This window comes from Mesoplodon mirus (assembly GCF_964341445.2).
Source record: "Mesoplodon mirus genome assembly, chromosome: 16".
Lineage (NCBI taxonomy): Eukaryota > Metazoa > Chordata > Mammalia > Artiodactyla > Ziphiidae > Mesoplodon > Mesoplodon mirus.
In genome coordinates, this window is record NC_138992.1 from 53,026,788 (window position 1) to 53,048,246 (window position 21,459).

At 36.5% G+C, this 21,459-nt stretch overlaps 2 pseudogenes across 2 annotated transcripts; one reads left to right on the forward strand and one right to left on the reverse strand.

The window, feature by feature from the left end:
• Nucleotides 1-9,432: 9,432 nt before the first annotated feature.
• On the reverse strand, nt 9,433-10,730 carry LOC309792001 (carboxypeptidase N catalytic chain-like; annotated as a pseudogene). Its single transcript has one exon. The product of its transcript is annotated as a carboxypeptidase N catalytic chain-like (transcript).
• A 22-nt stretch (nt 10,731-10,752) lies between these two features.
• Nucleotides 10,753-11,598, forward strand: LOC309792002 (RNA demethylase ALKBH5-like; annotated as a pseudogene). The gene is made up of 2 exons: nt 10,753-11,226; nt 11,299-11,598. The product of its transcript is annotated as an RNA demethylase ALKBH5-like (transcript).
• Nucleotides 11,599-21,459: the final 9,861 nt, after the last annotated feature.

The following is a 21,459-nucleotide window of genomic DNA, read 5'->3' on the forward strand; positions in this document are numbered from 1 at the left end:
ATTCAACAATAAAAATGAGTGAACTATTGATACATACAACATCCTGTCTGAAACTCCAAAGAATCATGTTAAGTGTAAAAAGCCAGTCTCAAAGGGTTACATACTAAATGATTCCATTCATGCAAGATTCTTGAAATGACAAAATTATAGAAATGGATGACAATTTTGTGGCTATCAGGGTTTAGAGGAGATAGAAGCAGGATGAAAAAGAGTATTAAAGGCAAAATGAAACATCTTCATATTAATGGAAATATGGTGTATCTTGACTGTATCATTCCAATATCCCTCTTGTGAAATTACATTTTGTGCATGTGAATTTACAATTATCTCAAGATTAAGAAAAAATATAAAACCATATCTCCTCTAGGTGTCTGCTATGAAAACATGTATCTTGTGTAAGAGGAATAGGTAAAGTTTGCCCTTACTCCCAAATACATATCCAATTCAGCCACAGGTTCCAATAAAATGTCTATTTGTCTAATAGTTAGGTAATTCTTCTCTCTGAGACATGTAGCTTTATCTCATATGTTTTAAATTCAGCTATGTATTTAAAATAGTTTTTGTTCTATCTTATTCATCATGTCAGGTGTCTGTAATAAGATTTTCCCCACATTATTGTAACCCTGTAGATTGCTGGATTTGGACAGCTATGAACCTATTTTACTGGAATTATTTCTTATACAGTTGAATTTAGAGCAAAATAAACTTCCAAGGATATGACTATTTGTCACTGAAGTTAGGATACTATATTTTTCACATTTTTCTAAGCTTTACTTGGAAATAATACTTTATTGTTGCTATAAATTTGTGATAGAGATATATCATAAAAATTCTCAATTTCCCATTCAAAGTTTCAAGAACTCATGTCAAATTCATGATAAATATTCCAATCAAAAAAGGTAAAAACATTCATTTGTGATCCAACATAGGGCAGACAGTAGAAGCAAGAAGAACTACAATCCTGCAACCTGTGGAATAAGAACCACATTCACAGAAATATAGACAAGATGAAAAGGCAGAAGGCTATGTACCAGAGGAAGGAACAAGATAAAACCACAGAAAAACAACTAAATGAAGTGGAGATGGGCAACCTTCCAGAAAAAGAAATAAGAATAATGATAGTGAAGATGATCCAGGACCTCGGAAAAAGAATGGAGGCAAAGTTCAAGATGATGCAAAAAATGTTTAACAAAGACCTAGAAGAAATAAAGAACAAACAAAGAGAGATGAAAAATAAAATAACTGAAATGAAAACTACACTAGAAGTAATCAATAGCAGAATAACTGAGGCAGAATAATGGATAAGTGATGTGGAAGACAGAATGGTGGAATACACTGCTGTTGAACAGAATAAAGAAAAAAGAATGAAAAGAAGTGAAGACAGCCTAACAGACCTCTGGGGCAACATTAAGTGCAACAATATTCACATTATATGGGCCCGAGAAGGAGAAGAGAGAGAGAAAGGAACAGAGAATATATTTGAACACATTGTAGTCAAAAATTTCCCAAACATGGGAAAGGAAATAGCCACCCAAGTCCAGGAAGCACAGCAAGTCCCATACAGGATAAATCCAAGGAGAAACACGCTGAGACACATATTAATCAAATTGGCAAAAATTAAAGACAAAGAAAAATTATTGAAAGCAGCAAGGCAAAAACAACAAATAACAAGCAAGAAACAAAAGAAGAATAACATACAAGGGAACTCCCATAAGGTTAGCAGCTGATATCTCAGCAGAAACTCTACAAGCCACAAGGGAGTGGCATGATATACTTAAAGTGATGAAAGGGAAAAACCTACAACCAAGATTACAATACCCAACAAGGACCTCATTCAGATTCAATGGAGAAATCAAAGGCTTTACAGACAAGCAAAAGCTAAGAGAATTCAGAACTAAACCAGCTCTACAACAAATGCTAAACGAACTTCTCTAAGTGGGAAACACAAGAGAAGAAAAAGACCTACAAAAACAAACCCAAAACAATTAAGAAAATGGTCACAGGAATATATATCTCGATAATTACCTTAAAAATGAATGGCTTAAATTACCTTAAAAATTAAATGCTCCAACCAAAAGACACAGGCTTGCTGAATGGACACAAAAACAAGCCCCTTATATATATGCTGTCTACAAGAGACCCACTTCAGACCTAGGGACACATACAGACTGAAAGTGAGGGGATGGAAAAAGATATTCCATGAAAATGTAAATCAAAAGAAAGCTGGAGTAGTTATACTCATATCAGATAAAATAGACTTTAAAATAAAGAATGTTACAAGAGAAAAGGAAGGACACTACATTATGATCAAGAGATCAATCTAATAAGAAGATATAACAACTATAAATATATATGCACCCAACATAGGAGCACCTCAATACATAAGGCAACTGCTAACAGCTATAAAAGAGGAAATTGACAGTAACACAGTAATAATGGGGGACTTTAACACCTCACAGCAATGGACAAATCATGAAAAATGAAAATAAATAAGGAAACAGAAGCTTTAAATGACACAATAGAAGATAGATGTATTTGATATTTATAGGACATTTCATCCAAAAACAGCAGATGACACTTTCTTCTTAAGTGTGCATAGAACATTCTCCAGGGTAGATCACATCTTGGGTCACAAATAAAGCCTCAGTAAACTTAAGAAAATTGAAATCATATCAAGCATCTTTTCTGAACACAATGCTATGAGATTAGAAATGAATTACTGGGAAAAAATGTAAAAAAAAAATAACATGGAGGCTAAACAATACGTTACTAAATAACCAAGAGATCACTAAAGAAATCAAAGAGGAAATCAAAAAATATCTTAGAAAAATGACAATGAAAACACGATGATCCAAAACCGATGGGATGCAGCAAAAGCAGTTCTAAGAAGGAAATTTATAGCTATACAAGCCTACCTCAATAAACAAGAAAAATCTCAATTAAACAATCTAACCTTACACCTAAGGGAACTAGAGAAGGAAGAATAAACAAAATGCAAAGTTAGCAGAAGGAAAGAAATCATAAAGATCAGAGCAGAAATAAATGAAATAGAAACAAAGAAAACAATAGCAAAGATCAATACAACTAAAAGCTGGTTCTTTGAGAAGATAAACAAAATTGATATACCATTAGAGAGACTCATCAAGAAAAAGAGGGTGAGGACTCAAATCAATAAAATCAGAAATGAAAAGAAGAAGCTACAACAGACACTGCAGAAATACAAAGAATCCTAAGAGACTACTACAAGCAACTCTATGCCAATAAAATGGACAACTTGGAAGAAATGGAGAAATTCTTAGAAACGTATAACCTTCCAAGTCTGAACCAGGAGGAAACAGAAAATATGAACAGACCAATCACACATAATGAAATTGAACCTGTGATTAAAAATTATCCAACAAAGAGAAGTCAAGGACCAGATGGCTTCACAGGTGAATTCTACCAAATATTAGAGAAGAGTTAACACCTATCCTTCTCAAACTCTTCCAAAATATTTCAGAGGAAGGAACACTCCCAAACTCATTCCATGAGGCCACCATCACCCTCATTCCAAAACCAGACAAAGATATTACAAAAAATAAAATTACAGACCAATATCCCTGATAAATATAGATGCAAAAATCCTCAGCAAAATACTAGCAAACAAAATCCAAGAATACATTAAAATGATCATATACCATGATCAAGCGGGATTTATCCCCAGGATGCAAGGATTCTTCAATATATGCAAATCAATCAATGTGATACACCATATTAACATACTGAAGAATAAAAACCATATGATCATCTCAATAGATGCAGAAAAAGATTTGACAAAATTCAACACCCATTTATGATAAAAACTCTCCAGAAAGTGGGCATAGAGGGAACCTACCTCAACATAATAAACATCATATACAACAAACCCACAGCAAACATCATTCTCAATGGTGAAAAGCTGAAAGCATTTCCTCTAAGATCAGGAATGAGAAAAGGATGTCCACTCTCACCACTATTATTCAACATAGATTTGGAAGTCCTAGTCATGGCAATCAGAGAAGAAAAAGAAATAAAATGAATCCAAATTGGAAAAGAAGTAAAACTGTCACTGTTCACAGATGACATGATACTATGCAAAGATAACCCATAAAATGCCACCAGAGTACTACTAGATCTAATAAATGAATTTGGTAAAGTTTCAAGATACAAAATTAATGCACAGAAATCTCTTGCATTCTTATACACTAATGATGAAAAATCTGAAAGAGAAATTATGCAAACACTCTCATTTACCATTGCAACAAAAAGAATAAATATGTAGGAATAAACCTACCTAGGGTGACAAAAGACCTGTATGCAGAAAATTATAAGACACTGATGAAAGAAATTAAAGATGATACCAACAGATGGAGAGATATACCATGTTCTTGGATTGGAAGAATCAATACTGTGAAATGACTATACAACCCAAAGCAATCTACAGATTCAATGCAGTCCATATCAAATTACCAATGGCATTTTCTACAGAACTAGAACAAATCACCTTACAATTTGTATGGAGACACCAAAGACCCCGAATAACCAAAGAAGTCTTGAGGGAAAAAAACGGAGCTGAAGGAATCAGACTCCCTGACTTCAGACTATACTACAAAGCTACAGTAATCAAGACAATACCGTACTGGAACAAAAACAGAAACATAGATCAGTGGAACAAGATAGAAAGCCCAGAGATAAACCCACACACCTATGGTCAACTAATCTATGACAAATGAGGCAAAGATATACAATAGATAAAAGACAGTCTCTTCAATAAGTGGTGCGGGGAAAACTGGACAGCTACATGTAAAAGGATGAAATTAGAACACTCCCTAACACCATACACAAAAATAAACTCAAAATGGATTTGTGACCTAAATATAAGACTGGACACTATAAAAATCTTAGGGGAAAACATTGGAAGAACACTCCTTGACATAAATCACAGCAAGATTTTTTTGATCCATCTCCTAAAGTAATGGAAATAAAAACAAAAATAAACAAATGGGAACTAATGAAACTTCAAAGCTTTTGCACAGCAAAAGAAACCATAAACAAGACGAAAAAACAGCCCTCAGAATTGGAGACAATATTTGCAAACAAATCAACAGACAAAGGATTAATCTCCAAAATATATAAACAGCTCATGCAGCTCAATAGTAAAGAAAAAGACAACCCAATCCAAAAATGAGCCAAAGACCTAAATAGAGATTTCTCCAAAGAAGACATACAGATGGCCAAGAAGCACAAGATAAGCTGCTCAACATCACTAATTATTAGTGAAATGCAAATCAAAACTACAATGAGGTATTACCTCACACCAGTTAGAATGGGCATCTTCAGAAAATCTACCAACAACAAATGCTGGAAAGGATGTAGACAAAAGGGAACTGGCTTGCACTGTTTGTGAGAATGTAAATTGATACAACCATCATGGAGAACAGTATAGAGGTTCCTTATAAAACTAAAAATAGCCTCACCATATGATCCAGCAATCCCACTACTTGGCATATACCCAGAGAAAACCATATTCAAAAAGACACATGCACACCAATGTTTTTTGCAGCAGTATTTACAATAGCCAGGTCATGGAAGCAGCCTAAAAGCCTTTAACAGATGAATGGATAAAGATGTTGTGGTACATATATACAATGGAATATTACTCAGCCATAGAAAGGAATGAAATTGAGTCATTTGTTGAGATGTGGATGGATCTAGAGACTGTCATACAGAGTGAAGTACGTCAGAAAGAGAAAAACAAATATCGTATATTAACACATGTATGTGGAACCTAGAAAAATGGTACAGATGAACCAGTTTGCAGCGCAGAAGTTGAGACACAGATGTAGAGAAAAAACGTATGGACACCAAGGGGGGAAAACCGAGGTGGGGTGGGGATGGTGGTGTGCTGAATTGGGCAATTGGGATTGACATGTATACACTGATGTGTATAAAATTGATGACTAATAAGAACCTGCTGTATAAAAAAACAAAACTAAAATAAACTAAACTTTCTTTGTGTTATTTGTATGGATATATATTAATATAAATGTTTCAGACATTACATGAAATTTCTAAAAATCTTATATGTTCTGGTATAATGTTATAAATCATAATTTTAGTTGTTACTTTGTACATCTCAGAAATAACTAAATTTCCTTGTCAATTACATTATTATGAACTTTCATCAAATCTTTATCTGTGGTAATTTTTAAGTCTTTTGTCATTTACAGACAGTTCTGGGTGTACTCTGATGCTTTTGTAAAAATGTTCCTATAAAATGGTTACATCTTCAAGGAATTCATGGAAAAGACTCTGACAAGTACAGGTTTCTGGTAACTGACTCTACTGCTGAACTGAATGAATAAGCATTTTCAGAACTCTAATGGAAAACTGATGAATTCATAAAAGTGCTAACAAAAGATCAAGATAAAAAAAATTAATTTCATGGTACTGAGTGAACTGATGAGGATGATTATAATTTTTGTGACTTTCTGTTTGAATAAAACAAAAGAATGTTAAAAAAAGCAAAAAAAAACACACATTCATTTGTGAGTTTCAGGAAGTATTCCTCTTCTGTGTCTGTCAGTAAAAGAAAAAGAAGCTTGATCTTGGTGAATTGAATTTACCAGTGTTTCAAAAAAGATAGAAATGTGGAAAAAATAATTTACTGTACTGAATTGAAAGTATTTGAACTTCTTTTAAAAGTATGTAAATATTATGATGCTTTTCCAAACTGTTATTAATAAATATAATGGTAGTTTGATAGATGTGAAAGTTTGTACTTTAAACTTACCCTAGTCAACTACATACCAAATTCAGGTACATTTCCTTTCAAAATACACCTGAAATTTATTATGTTTCCATTTCCAAGCTAGAATATTAATAGAGCAAAACAAGTAAGACAAAGTTCAGATGAATATTCTAATTATTTTGCCCAACCCTATCCTAGAAGCTGTGGAGGCATTAAAAGGTTCAAAAGACCTACTCTAAAAAGCTCCATGATACTAGTATAAAAAAGACATTAACCTTGCCATGTATCAATTTAATGATCAGATGATATTTATGCTATGATTCAAGTGTAATGTTCATAAGGTGCTTAAAAATGTTATTTGGAATCTTGATATGTACAGTTATAAAATGTTTATTTTATATTATTTACATAAAGATTCTAATGATATATTGGTCTTAATGAACTTGTTTTAACAGGTTTACTCTCTATCCTTTGAACTTTTAAGCATCCCACTTAAACCAAAAACATTTGAAGAGCAAGAAAATATATTGATTTCTTGTGTTCTAGACAAAGGCTAGTCCTCAAAGACAAAAATGCATACTTTCTGTCCTTAAGGAGCTTATAGACTATTGAAGAGCCTAGAAGAGTCATTTCATTTTTCCTCTACTGTGTATCACTCAGAGTCCTGGTTGATATAAGTTAAAAATGGCTATTTGGAGGAAAATTTAAGAAAATTACTATTTACACATGTTTGGGCAAGGTGGAGGGAATCTACAAGGAGTAATACATTGAAACCCAGACGTCATTAACCTGCTAAGCTTCAAGCCAGGGTAAGGAGAGAAGCAGCAACTGGAATCCACAGTCAGGGAGAGCTGTGTGGAGAGGGCTGCCTGGCCTGAAGCTTTTCCTACTCACTAGGGGACTCAGCCAGGCTACTGCAATCTTTCCTGCATGCAGGAATTGGAGAAATACATTTTCAGATCTCACTCTCCTTCCTCCCCAAGGCTGAACCCAGTGAAGAACCAGAGGGCAAAGAAGTCCACCAATGTAATTCTTACAGATCAATATCTCATTGCACAAAGTAGGGAGAGGGAAAGGTGCAGAGTGGATCTAAGGGTGGTAGACAAGGATATCCAACACTCACAGTGATGTATTAATGACCTTAATATGCTTTGGTTAATAAAGATAACTGTGCTTGATTCAAAAGTAAGAGTAGTTTTTGGGTATCTGGGATTCTCACTGTATTCTATTTACTTCTCCTTAACCAATATTCAGCACTTCATTATATACAAAACCAGATTTAGGATTTCTGGTCTGAACTAAAATAATTCAATTTCACTTCCCTTATTTTTAAAATCGAGACAAAAATTATATCTATGCTTTGTTATTTTAAGGTCAAAATCAAATGAGGTAAAATATGTAATATATTCATTGCATCATTTACCTCACCCAGTTCTTCCATCATAGAACTAAAAGAATGCAGTCTAATATTAATAAATGATAGCACCATTAAGAATTAAATAAATTAAGCTATCAGCAAGTATATCAAAGGCAGATGATCTTTGAATTAAATGCTCTTCCCTTTCTACACAGGAATAATATTCAGTTCACTCAAACTAATTTTGTCTGGTTGAAATTTTGCTGTATCTCAAGGTCAAGTTCATTGACAAATAATTTATCTAACAGAGAATTACTAAATTTGAAGCTGGATATCATTAAAATCAAGAATTGGATGACATTTGGTGTTGAAGAGGAGCAATATATGGGGAATATCAAACGTTGGATAAAAGTCCTTCTCTATTAAATAACTTCGAGAGATTGAAATAAAAATTTTAATTACAACTTTCAAAAATTTAAATTCAGAAGGCCAAAATGGACTACGGTGGCATAAAACAACGTTATTAAATGGTTTTTTTTTTTCTGGATTCAATTAAATCAATACACTAGAAGTTTGTTTTTAATGTGAGTGTAATGACTTAAGGCAGGTTAGTTTTTATTAAATGTAGATGTTACAGATCCAATACACACACACAGACACCTTAACAATATTAGAGTTGAGGGATATTAATATACTTTTTCAAATTTTCAAATTAATGACTAAATTGCCATAGAATTAAAAGAGAGTAAACATGTTTGCAAGTTTTAAAAAAATCTCATTTTTTTTTATTTTCATGGGGCTTGTAAAATATGAAAATTACTAATGCTATTTAAACATTTCCAGAAATAAATACATAGAATTTCATTTTATTTATTTCTGTCATGCATTTGGGTAGTTTGGTATTTTAATTACTTCTGACATGTTATATGCCAACTAATATCTTGCAAAACTTGCCTGGAATATTACATTTTTCCTTAGGCTTTTTCATTTTGTTTTATTACTCATTTTCATTCCCCAAAGTATTTGACATCTATGGTGCTGTAACTGCAATTTAAAAAGAATCCATTTGTGACAATAAGAATAATAAATTCTTGTATTTGAACAGAATTAAAACTTTAAAAGCATTTCCATTTCAAATAAATGTTTTATCCTATTGTTATAATGAAATATTTTATGTATTATAATTTTCTTCTGTCACAAGTAATTCTAATTAACCCAGGAATCTACATTATTGCTTTCAATTCCATTTTTTCAGTGTTCTTTTTTATAAAATTTATTTTCTCCTACAAACAATTTGCCTGGTCTTTTTAAAATACATGTTGTCTCTTCCATATTTCTACCTTTCTACTATGGATATTTCTACCTTTCTACTATGGATAAGAAAAATATTATCCATAAGATTGTGGGTTTTCCCCCTTTCATTTTGATTATATATTAGAAAGTGTTTTTTGTTTTTTTTTTAATCTATAGATCACCTATTACCTTCCCATTCTATAATTTTCTCATTGACCCAAAAAGTTATGTTATTTCCAACCAGAGGCATTGTTTTTGTTTTTTATTTTTGTTTGTTTGTTTGTTTGTTTTGTTCTGAATATGTTTATATTTAAATATGTCTCAGATAATAAAATAGAAAGAATGCTTCATCTGGTGCGAGATTGGGAACAAAGTCTTTCTAAAGTGTTGCCCCAGGCACTGTGGATTTCTGGCAGGGACTCTCTGGGACTGTTGTCATCATTTCTTTTTTCCTAGCTGCCTGGGGCTGCACTTTCTTTGGTAAGACTCTGCCTCTTTACCCTGAGTTGGGGCCTCTCCTCCTAGGGGCTGCTGGAGGAGTGCTTCTCTTGAGTTGGAAATTAACCAGTTTGGATTCCCCAGGACCCACAGTCACACTCACTGTCTCTGGGACAAACCTGGGTGCTGTGGCAGTGACAGTGTAGGCCCCTGGAAGCTGCAGCCGGAAGTAATCTCCATGGTCACCTGAAGTGACATCTTGGTTAATCTCACTGACAGAAATGACTGCATCCGCAAGATTATTATACTTCTCATCCCGCACCATTCCCCTTATGCCTTGGTGTACCCATTCCAAGAATTGAATTTGGGCTCCCAGATTACCCAGCCACTCGCGAGGTAACTTGTCACGGAAACTTGTTACAACTCAGTTCCAGCGTGACCTCAGGACAATTGGTATGGAGGTAAAGTCTTGTATTCCCTTGCTGAGAGAATACCAGAAAGCCCCATTGGCGATGCCATCTGGGAAGTAATCCCCACAATTCCAACCTTGGTGCATCCATCAATGTGCATAGGAGTAGACCTTGGCTACCTTCTGGAAAAGTGTGTCATCAGACGTGGGGGTATTGGCAGTGTGGCAGAAACCTTGGACCCGGTGCTCAAGAGACTTGTCATATGAGTAATTGGCCACCACTGCCCCTCCATGAAGATTGGTTGAAAGGACAAGCTTGAAGGAGCGGATCCACTGGACACTGCCTGGATCTCGGGTTCCACCTGATTTTTCCAGTTGTCTGGAAGTGGCAAGTGGTGGTTAGGGCCTTCACTCTTCTCATTGTAGTAGATGTAGGTATTGAGATCCTTTTCCCCCTTCTTTACAGACCAAGGGGAAACAAACTTCTTCAGTGAGGGCTACACGTATGGCACTCAGCTGCAGAAACACTGGCCAGGCCAGGAGTGCCTCTACCCGTGGGGTGACATGGATGAGATCCCTGACTGGGTGCACCAGCTTGTGATCCAGAAGCTGGTGGAGCACCGTGTCATCCCCGCGGGCTTTGTCAACAGTGCCATCATCAAAGACTACCAGCCCAGTGGCCACATCGTGTCTCACGTGGACCTCATCCACATCTTCGAGTGCCCCATTGTGTCCGTGTCCTTCTTCAGCAACTCCACTCTCTGCTTCAGCTGCAAGCTCCAGTTCAAGCCTGTCTGGGTTTTGGAGCCCGTGCTTTCCCTGCTGGTGTGCAGGAACAGCATGACTGTGCTCATTGGATATGCTGCTGATGAAATCACTCACTGCATCCGTCCTCAGGACATCAAGGAGCAGAGAGCAGTCATCATCCTCAGGAAAACAGGTTTAGGTTTACAGAATGTTGTGAAGAAGGCAGAGAGCTCTCCGTTCATGCCCCCTCCTGGACGAGATTAGATTTACCCTGGTTGGAAACAGTCCCTGAGCAGCTCCGTGTTACCACCCAGCTATGCCTCAGATCATCTGTCGGGAAACAACAGGGACCCCGCTCTGAAACCCAAGTGGTCCCACTGCAAGGCAGACCCTGACACTGCCCACAGGTCTCGGATCCTGGAGATGGACAAGGAGGAGAGCTAGCGCTCGGTGCTCTTGCCCACCCAATGGCGGAGGGGCAGCGTCAGCTCAGAGAACTACTGGCTCAAGTCATACAAGCCCGGGGAGGACTGCTCGGAGGTGACGGGCAGCCCCGCCCCCAAAGTGAAGAGGCAGCGGCATTGAGGCCTGAGCCTCCGTGACTCAGCTTGATCCTCACTAGCTGGCCTTCCTTTTGTTTCATTTTGAGGGATTTTTTTCTTTTCTTTTCTTTTTTTGATTCTTATATTAAAAAAAAAAAAAAAAAAAGACAGTTTCAGGCTGCCACAGCTTCACTCCCTTATCCAGCACAGCATTCATGTGGGGGGACCACATGTTCCCTCCTCTCCATGCACTTCTCTTGTACAGGTGATGAACCTCTGACCTGAGATTGTAGTTATTTATTTTTAAAAACATTTCATACCTTGGTTCTAGTTTTTGTATTTCTTCCTATTACTTTAGGATGATATCAACAACGTCTTTCTCTAGTCATTCAATTCTAATTCTTTAAGTACTGTTTTCAATGATGCTTCTTTGGAAATTTCTTTCCCGTAGTTCTTATTAGATCTTGAATATTAGTTTCTACACTGTACTTCCTATTGTTGTTTTTCTCAGTTTCTATATTCAGTGCTTTAAAACATCTCTCCATAGCAAAGTTCTTACTGCTTACTTGGATATTAACACAGATTGTGTTGAAAAAGAGAAATTCACTGTTCCTAAATATCTTTACACTTTTCTCTTTTCCCTCTTTTCTCTTTTTTTTAACGTTTTAATATATTTTTTTATATAATTGCTTTACAGTGTTGTGCTAGTTTCTGCTTTATAACAAAGTGAATCAGTTATACATATACATATATCCCCATATCTCTTCCCTCTTGCATCTCGCTCCCTCCCAAACTCCCTATCCCACCATTCTAGCTGGTCAAAAAGCACCAAGCTGATCTCCCTGTGCTATGCGACTGATTTCCACAAGCTATCTATTTAACATTTGGTAGTGTATATATGTCCATATATACACTACCGCTTCTCAATTTGTCGCAGCTTATCCTTCTCCCTCCTTGTGTCCCCAAGTCCATTCTCTAGTAGGTCTATATCTTTATTCCCATCTTGCCCCTAGGTTCTTCATGAACGTTTTGCTTGTTTGTTTGTTTGTTTGTTTTTAGATGTCATATATATGTGTTAACATTGGGTATTTGTTTTTCTCTTTCTGACATACTTCACTCTGTATGACAGACTCTAGGTCCATCCACCTCACTAAAAATAACTCAATTTCATTTCTTTTTATGACTAAGTAATATTCCATTGTATATATGTGCCACAGCTTGTTTATCCATTCATCTGTCAATGGACACTTAGGTTGCTTCCACAACCTGGCTATTTTATATAGAGCTGCAATGAACACTGTGGTACATGACACTTTTTGAATTATGGTTTTCTTACAGTATATGTACAGTAGTGGGATTGCTGGGTCATTTGGTAGTTCTATTTTTAGTTTTTTAGGGAACCTCTATACTGTGCTCCATAGTGGCTGTATCAATTTACATTCCCACCAACAATGTATGAGTGTTCCCTTTTCTCCACACCCTATCCAGCATTAGTTGTTTGTAGGTTTTTTGATGATGGTCATTCTGACTGGTGTGAGATGATATGAAATTGTAGTTTTGATTTGCATTTCTCTAATGATTAATCATGTTGAGCATTCTTTCATATGTTTGTTGGCAATCTGTATATCATCTTTGGAGAAATGTCTATTTAGGTCTCTGGCCCATTTTTGGATTGGGTTGTCTGTTTTTTTGATATTGAGCTATATGAGCTGCTTGTAAATTTTGGAGATTAATCCTTTGTCAGTTGCTTCATTTGCAAATATTTTCTCCAAATTGGAGGGTTGTTTTTTTGTTTGTTATGGTTTCCTTTGCTGTGTAAAAGCTTTGAAGTTTCATTAGGTCCCATTTGTTTACTCTTGTTTTTACTTCCATTTCTCTATGAGGTGGGTCAAAAAGGATCTTGCTGTTTTTTATGTCATAGATTGTTCTGCCTATGATTTCCTCTAAGAGTTTTATAGTGTCTGGCTTTATAGTTAGGTCTTTAATCCATTTTGAGTTTATTTTTATATATGGTGTTAGGGAGTATTGTGATTTCATTCTTTTACATGTAGCTGTACAGTTTTCCCAGCACCACTTATTGAAGAGGCTGTCTTTTCTCCATTGTATATTCTTGCCTCCTTTATCAAAGATAAGGTGACCATATGTGCATGGGTTTATCTCTGGGCTTTCTATCCTGTTCCATTGATCTATATTTCTGTTTTTGTGCCAGTACCATACTGTCTTGATTACTGTAGCTATGTAGTACAGTCTGAAGTCCAAGAGCCTGATTCCTCCAGCTCTGTTTTTCTTTCTCATGATAGCTTTGGTTATTTGAGGTCTCTTGTGTTTATATACAAATTGTGCATTTTTTGTTCTAGTTCTGTGAAAAATGCCAGTGGTAGTTTGATAGGAATGGCATTGAACCTGTAGATTACTTTGCATAATATAGTCATTTTCACAATGTTGATTCTTCCAGTCCAAGAACATGGTATATCTCTCCATCTGTTTATATCATCTTTAATTTCTTTCATCAGTGTCTTATAATTTCTGCATAAAGCTCTGTTGTCTCCTTAGGTGGGTTTATTCCTAGGTATTTTATTCTTTTTGTTGCAATGGTAAATTGGATTGTTTTCTTAATTTCAATTTCAGGTTTTTCATCATTAGTGTATAGGAATGCAAGAGATTTTTTGTGCCTTAATTTTTTATCCTGCTACTTTGCCGAATTCATTGACTAGCTCTAATAGTTTTCTGGTAGGATTTTTAAGTTTCTCTATGTATAGTATCATGTCATCTGCAAAGAGTGACTACTTTACCCCATTTTTTCAATTTTAGATTCCTTTTATTTCTTTTTATTCTCTGATTGCTGTGGCTAAAACTTCCAAAACTATGTTGAATAATAGTGGCGACAATGGGCAATCTTGTCTTTTTCCTGATCTTAGGGGAAATGGTTTCAAATTTTCAACATTGAGGATAATGTTGGCTGTGGATTTGTAATATATGGCCTTTATTATGTTGAGGTAAGTTTCCTCTATGCCTATTTTCTGGAGGGATTTATCATAAAGGGGTGTTGAATTTTGTTGAAAGCTTTCCCTGCATCTATTGAGATTATCATATAGTTTTCTCCTTCAATTTTTTAATATGGTGTATCACATTGATCAATTTGTGTATATTGAAGAATCCTTGCATTCCTGGGATAAACCCCATTTGGTCATGGTGTATGATCCTTTTAATGTGCTGTTGGATTCTGTTTGCTAGTATTTTGTTGAGGATTTTCTGCATCTATGTTCATCAGTTATGTTGTCCTGCAATTTTCTTTTTCTGTTACATCATTGGCTTGTTTTGCTATTAGGGTGATGTTGGCCTCATAGAATGAGTTTGGGAGTGTTCCTCCCTCTGTTATATTTTGGAAGAGTTTGAGAAGGATAGGTGTTAGCTCTTCTCTAAATGTTTGATAGAAGTCATCTGTGAAGACATCTGATCCTGTACTTTTGTTTGTTGGAGGATTTTTAATCATAATTTTAATTTCAGTGCTTGTGGTTGGTCTGTTCGTATTTTCTATTTCTTCCTGATTCAGTCTCAGAAGTTTGTGCATTTCTAAGAATTTGCCCATTTCTTCCTGGTTGTCCATTTTATTGGCATATAGTTGCTTGAAGTAATCTCTCATGATCCTTTGTATTTCTGCAGTGTCACTTGTTACTTCCCTTTTCTAATTTTGTAATTCTATTGATTTGAGTCATCTTCCTTTTTTTCTTGATGAGTCTGGCTAATGGTATATCAATTTTGTTTATCTTCTCAAAGAACCAGATTTCAGTTTTATTTATCTTTGTTATCATTTCCTTCATTTCTTTTTCATTTCTTTCTGTTCTCATATTTATGTTTTCCTTCCTTCTGCTATCTTTGGCATTTTTTTGTTCTTCTTTCTCTATTTGCTTTAGGTGTAATTTTAGGTTGTTTATTTGAGATGTTTCTTGTTTCTTAAGAAAGGATTGTATTGCTATAAACGTCCCTCTTAGAACTGCTTTTGCTGCATTCCATAGGTTTTGGGTTGTCATGTTTTCATTGTCTTGTTTCTAGGTATTTTTTTTATTTCTTCTTTGATTTCTTCAGTGATATCTTTGTTATTAAGTAGTGTATTGTTTAGCCTCCCTGTGTTTGTATTTCTTACAGATTTTATTCCTGTAATTGATTTCTAGTTGCATAGCATTGTGGTCAGAAAATGTACTTGATACAATTTTAATTTTCTTAAATTTACTTGACTTGTGACCCAAGATGTGATCTATCCTGGAGAATGTTCCATGAGCACTTGAGAAGAAAGTGTATATAAATATCAATTAAGTCCATCTTGTTTAATGTATAATATAAAGCTATGTTTCCGTACTTATTTTCATTTTGGATGACCTGTCCATTCATGAAAGTGGGGTGTTAAAGTCCCCTACTATTGTTGTGTTACTGTCGATTTCCCCTTTTATGGCTGTTAGTATTTGCCTTATGTATTGAGGTGCTCCTCTGTTGGGTGCATGAATAGTTACAGTTGTTATATCTTCTTCTTGGATTGATCCATTGAATGTTATGTAGTGTCCTTCTTTGTCTCTTGTAATAGTCTTTGTTTTAAAGCTTATTTTGTCTGATGTGAGAATTGCTACTCCATCTTCCTTTTCATTTCCATTTGCATGGAATATCTTTTTCCATCCCCTCACTTTCAGTCTTTATGTGTCCCTAGGTCTGAAGTGCGTCTCTTGTGGACAGCATATATATGGGTCTTGTTTTTGTATCCATTCAGCCAGTCTATGTCTTTTGGTTGGAGCATTTAATCCATTTACATTTAATGTTATTATCAATATGTATGCTCCTATTATCATTGTCCTAAGTGTTTTGGGTTTGTTATTGTAGGTATTTTCCTTCTCTTGTGTTTGCTGCCTGGAGAAATTCCTTTAGCATTTGCTGTAAAGCTTGTTTGGCTGTGCTGAATTATCTTAGCTTTTGCTTGTCTGTAAAGGTTTTAATTTCTCCCTCAAATCTGAATGAGATCCTCTCTGGATAGAGTAATGTTGGTTGTAGGTTTTTACCTTTCATCACTTTAAATATGTCCTTCCACTCCCTTCTGGCTTGCAGAGTTTCTGCTGAAAGATCAGCTGTTAACTTTATGGGCATTCCCTTGTATGTTATTCATTGTTTTTCTCTTGCTGCTTTTAATATTTTTTTGTGTGTGCTTAATTTTTGATAGTTTGATTAATATGTGTCATGGCGTGTTTTTCCTTGTATTTATCCTGTATGGGACTCTCTTTGCTTCCTGGACTTCATTAACTACTTCCTTACCCATATTATGGAAGTTTTTGACTATATTACTTCAAATATTTTCTCAGTCCTTTTTTTTTTTGTCTTCTTCTGTTGAGACCCATATATTTCAAATGTTTTTGCATTTAATATTGTTTCAGAGGTCTCTGAGACGGTTCTCAGTTCTTTTCATTCTTTGTTTTTTTCTTTATTCTGCTCTGCAGTAGTTCTTTCCACTGTTTTATCTTCCAGGTCACTTATCCGTTCTTCTGACTCAGTTATTCTGCTATTGATCCATTGAAGATAATTTTTAATTTCATTTTTTGTGTTGTTCATGATTGTTTGCTTGGTCTTTAGTTCTTCTAGGCTCTTGTTAAACGTTTCTTGTATTTTATCCATTCTATTGACAAGATTTTGGATCATCTTTGCTATCATTATTCTGAATTCTTTTTCAGGTAGCCTGCCTATTTCCTCTTCATTTGTTACATCTGGTGGGTATTTACCTTGTTCCTTCATCTGCTGTGTGTTTCTTTGTCTTCTCATTTTGCTTAACTTACTGTGTTTGGAGTCTCCTTTTCACATGCTGCAGGTTCATAGTTCCTGCTATTTTTGGTGTCTGTCCCCAGTGGCTAAGATTGGTTCAGTGGGCTGTGTAGGCTTCCTAGTGGAGGGAACTAGTGCCTGTGTTCTGGTGGATGAGGCTGGATCTTGTCCTTCTGGTGGGCAGGGCCACGTCTGGTGGTGTGTTTTGGGGTGCCTATGACCTTAGTATGATTTTAAGCAACCTCTCTGCTAATGGGTGGGTTGTGTTCATGTTTTGATATTTTTTTGGCATAGCTTGTCCAGCACTGTAGCTTGCTGGTTGTTGAGTGGAGCTGGGTCTTGGCCTTGAGATGGAGATCTCTGGGAGATTTTTCCCATTTGATATTATGTGGTGCTGGGTGGTCTCTTGTGGACCAATGTTCTGAACTTGGCTCTCCCACCTCAGAGGCACAGTCCTGACAACTGACTGGAGCACCAAGAGCCTGTCATCAACATGGCTCAGAATAAAAGGGAGAAAAAAAGAAAGAAAGTAAAATAAAATTAAAAAGTTATTAAAATAAAACACAAAAAATAATTATTAAAAAAATTTAAAGTAATTAAAAAGAAAAAGAATGAAAGAAGAGAACAACCAAACCAAAAAAACAAATCCACCAATGATAACAAGTGCTGAAAACTATAATAATAATTAAAAAAAAAAAATGGACAGACAGAACACTAGGACAACAGGTAAAAGGAAATCTATACAGACAAAATTACACACAGAAGCATACGTATACACACTTACAAAAAGAGAAAAGGGGGAAAAAACATTATATATATATATATATATATATATATATATATATATATATATATATATATATATATATATATATATATATATATATCATTGCTCCCAAAGTCCCCCTTCTCAATTTGGGATGATTCATTGTCTATTCAGGTATTCCACACATGCAGGGCACATCAAGTCAACTGTGGAGGTTTAATCTGCTGTTCCAGAGTCTGCTGGGAAATATTTCACTTTCTCTTCTTTGTTTGCACAGGTCCTGGGATTCAGATTTGAATTTGGCCCTGCCTCTCCATGTAGGTCATCTCAGGGCGTCTGTTTTTCGCTCAGAGTGGGCGGGGTTAAAGGAGCAGCTGCTTCGGGGGCTCTGGCTCACTCAGGCTGGGGGGAAGGTGGGGTATGGAGTGCAGGGTGAGCCTGCCACTGCAGAGGCCATTGTGACATTGCACCAGACTAAGGCGTGCCATTTCTTCTCCTGGGGAAGTTGTTCCTGGATCACGGAACCCTGGTGGTGATGGGCTGCACAGCCTCCCAGGAGGGGAGGTGTGGATAGTGACCTGTACTTGGACACAGGTTTCTTGGTTGTGGCAGCAGCAGCCTTAGTGTCACATGCCCATCTCTGGGGTCTGCGCTGAGAGCCGCAGCTCGTGCCCGTCTCTGGAGGCAGCCCTCTTAATCCCCTGTCCTCACATACCAGGAAACAAAGAGGCAAGAAATAGTCTCTTGCCTCTACGGCAGCTCCAGACTTTTTCCTGGACTCCCTCCCAGCTAGCTGTGGTGCACTAGCCCCTTCAGGCTGTGTTCACGCCACCTACCCCACGCTGCTCCCTGCGATCTGACCAAAGCCCGAACCTCAGCTCCCAGCCCCTGCCCGCCCTGGTGGGTGAGGAGGCAAGCCTCCAGGACTGGTGAGTGCTGGTCAGCACCGTTCCTCTGTGCTGGAATCTCTCCACTTTGCCCTCTACACCCCTGTTGCTGAGCTCTCCTCCATGGCTCCGAAGCTCCCCCTTCTGCCATCCACTGTCCCTGCCTGCAAAGATGCTTCCTAGTGTGTGGAAACCTTTCCTCTTTCACAGCTCCCTCCCACTGGTGCAGGTCCAGTCCCTATTCTTTTTTCTCTGTATTTTTTTTTCTTTTTCCATACCCAGGTATGTGGGGAGTTTCTTGCCTTTTGGGAGGTTTGAAGTCTTCTGCCAGCGTTCAGTAGGTGTTCTGTAGGAGTTGTCCCACATGTAGATGTATTTCTGATGCATTTGTGGGGAGGAAGATGATCTCCACATCTTACTCTTCTGCCATCTTGAAACTCCTCCCTATTTTCTCTTGTAACTCAATTGTTTCTAAAAGTCTCATCAACATTGCTGGAGAAGTTTGGTGGAAACAGACCAAATAATGTATGATACAATTGGGACTGCTTGACCTTCAGTTAAAATGCTAATATCAACACTTGTTGTATGCTACTATCTTTCATGTTTCTTCTTATGTTTTCTACATCCTTTTGCTAATATTTTCCCCCTTAAAACTGTCTTCTAAGCTGTCTCTGATTTTATAATAATGTCCATTTCATCTGTGGTTTAAATTTTCATGACTATGCTCTACCTTATCTGGCTTAAATGTTACATATATAAAATATTTTCTCTAGTGTTCCTGTTATTTCCAGGGTGATTCTGTTATTAACTCTAAAATTGATTAAAGGTCCTATATAATTCTCTTATGGTCAGCTTCAAAATTTGCTTTTCTTAAATGATTTGCATGTTTACTGAATATCTGCAAGTGAAAAAGTGTATGAAATTATTTAAAAGGATAATTTCTTCCGTCTTTCATTTTAACTCTTTTACGTCATTGAATGTGACACTATAACTCACATATTGAACAGTCTAGTTGGGATACATTACTGCATGATCTGTAAAAACAAGTATAACATTTAATCAAAATTCTTCTTTAGTCAAATATTTTAGGAATTGTATGCAATGTTTTTAAGTTCACCAATCAGAACTAGACTCTCATGGCCATATAAATTTATACATATGGTCTTTCCTAGACTTGACAGTCATGTAGAGTTTGTTAATGCTAAGGATTCCTGTTTCTATTGTTCTTTATATATTGTTTATTGTTTAATAATATTTGCACTTCACATTTTATTGTGATACTTTTTTTTTTTTTTTTTTTTTGTGGTACGCGGGCCTCTCACTGTTGCAGCTTCTCCCGTTGCGGAGCACAGGCTCCGGACGTGCAGGCTCAGCGGCAATGGCTCACGGGTCCAGCCACTCCGCATCATGTGGGATCTTCCCAGACCAGGGCACAAACCCATGTCCCCTGCATCGGCAGGCGGGCTCTCAACCACTGTGCCACCAGGGAAGCCCTTATTGTGATACTTATTTGCCCTTTTTCCCTTCTGTAAATAACAGTGAGGTTTGAAATTTCTCAATCCTTACATGTACTTTGTGGAATTGAGAAATGAGAGACCATATTTTAATGTTTTACTGTGATGTTTGAATAGATATTCTCTGTTTTGCCCTTACATTATGTTTGTATATTTGCTGTCCAGTTTTAATTATCTTTATACTCTTGTTTTTCTCACATTGTTGTCCAGTAGTAAATGCATGGCTTACCTTGTGACCCAATATTTCTCAAATTCTCATCAGTATGGCCTTATTAACCTTAATAAGGTTAATATATGAAAAGATCAAATGTGTAAATCAAATTTGTACTTGGAAGTGCTCGATATTGGGTTCAACTCATTATAAGTCAAGATTTGTTTTTGCTGGGCTGCAACTCACAGGCCTACAAAGTCTGTGTTTGCCCAGCCTCAAGACCAAAGAGAGAGCCAGAAATCAGCAACAGATAAATCAATGGTTTAATGGGTGGGGGTGCTTACACCTCTGGAGCAAGGTCGTGGAGCAGCACCCTACCTTGTGCAGTGGAAGGCAGACAGGACATGTTAACAGTCTTTGTCCCTGGGGGGAATGGGAGATTACCAGTTATATGAGAATTGATATCAGGTTGGCTCATTAGCTACCAGAGAAACCAGTAAAGGGCACACCACTCACTGTCCTTCGATAAGAACAATCACTAGCTGGGGCCTGGGACAGGTACATAGGAAGGTCAGTCATGTGCATAAGGTATAGATGAAGCAGGTACTTGTCTGGCAGGGGATGTACAGAGAAAAAGAGAACAGCCATCTTGAGTGGTCTGACCAAATGTACTATTTTCTTTCATATTTTGCTTTTTTTTCTTTGTTTACATTTTCTGAATGTTAAAATGTTATGTTCCTATTATTCTTTATCTATTTTTATTGATTAGTGTTTATACTACATAATCTAA